Genomic DNA, 1,402 nt, shown 5'->3' with positions numbered 1-1,402 from the left:
TGCCAATAAAATCTGTAAGTCATCTCGTTTTAGTGGACGCTAATTCGTCAGTGATTTTGTTGGCCGCATTCCGATGCCGACGTTTGGAGCAAATTAACTTGAACTTGAAGTAGCCAACATTTGGGAGTATCTTCGAAACTCTTTGAAAGTCTTCATCTTCTAGAAGTGAATGATTAAAATACGATTTGCAACTTTATTTGTATCTTCTTTGATACCTGACATACATTATGTGGTGATAGTTCTACGACCGCCCCTGATTATCTTCAACTTCTTTACAAACGAACATGTTTCATTATACCTGAACTGAACATAAGACTTTGACGTCATAACAATTTACTGATTCGCCCCACCATTTATCAGCTTCACACTGCCCATTACATTTGGCTTTTTAAGATTCATCTGCTGGGAATTAAAAAAAAAAGTTTTGCAGTCATGGCTCAAACAGCAGGAAGCAAATATTCGGCGTCCACCCAACGAAGCGCCATGGACGCCCGAGGCGGCGGTAGTACGGCGCCGGGCCGACCAGCCGTGCGATTCGAGTGCACTTACAAGATGGAACCCGATCGGAAATTCATGGTCGGTGCCGCCAAGCAGATCATCGAAGACATCTTGACCGCCCAGCTGGAATCGCAGAGCTACGACCCCCAGAAGAGCCAAGTCCTCTGCCGTGAGCTTGCCGACGTTATCAAGCACCGTGTCAAGGAATTGCTGATCCCACGGTACAAGATCATCGCCCTGGTCACCATCGGATCAGCGGAACACGCCGATGTTTGCGCGGCAAGCCAGTGTGTTTGGAACGATAAATTTGACTCCTACGCCCAATATACCTACAAAAATGGCTCCTTGTACGCCACTGGTATTGTCTATGGGATATATCAAGAATAAATAAGAGAAATTTATCCCTGAAATTATGTGCGTGAATGTATGTCTAGAAAAAGAACTTGATGTGTGCCATATTATAGTGTGTGACTGTTTAAAAAAAAATCACAGATAGTATTATTTTTTACACATTATTTAGTCTCACCGAAACCAGCTATATGTCACCCAGAGGATTTGCATCCCATTCCAAGGCACAAGTGATACATATGTTAGATTTTAGGATTTGTCAGGACTCCTCAATCCTCCCTCTCTCTCACATGGTGCATCCGCAAACCTACTGTATAATTGTTAGATTTTATTTGAGATACATTACAGCTATTCGTTTGTTCAACATTATCGTAAGCCACCAATTATTATTTGCTTCAATATTGATATTGCATATATATTTTCACATTATCGAATATTGTTTTTAAAGACTCAGGCATTATTATATCACCAAATTTCCTTTGTATTTTGCTTTCCTCTTTATCTCCAATTCTCGTAATTTCTTGATTATTATTTTGGAGGGGGGGGGGGACATTAT

General features: G+C 41.2%; 1 pseudogene; it reads left to right on the top strand.

Moving 5' to 3' along the window:
* The first annotated feature begins 432 nt into the window (after positions 1–432).
* LOC115921788 lies at positions 433–885 on the top strand (annotated as a pseudogene).
* The last annotated feature ends 517 nt before the right edge of the window (positions 886–1,402 follow it).

This window comes from Strongylocentrotus purpuratus, unplaced genomic scaffold (genome assembly GCF_000002235.5).
Source record: "Strongylocentrotus purpuratus isolate Spur 01 unplaced genomic scaffold, Spur_5.0 spur5_contig_817, whole genome shotgun sequence".
Lineage (NCBI taxonomy): Eukaryota > Metazoa > Echinodermata > Echinoidea > Camarodonta > Strongylocentrotidae > Strongylocentrotus > Strongylocentrotus purpuratus.
The sequence above is the reverse complement of the archived record's forward strand: the minus strand, read 5'-3'. Positions and strand labels throughout refer to the sequence as shown.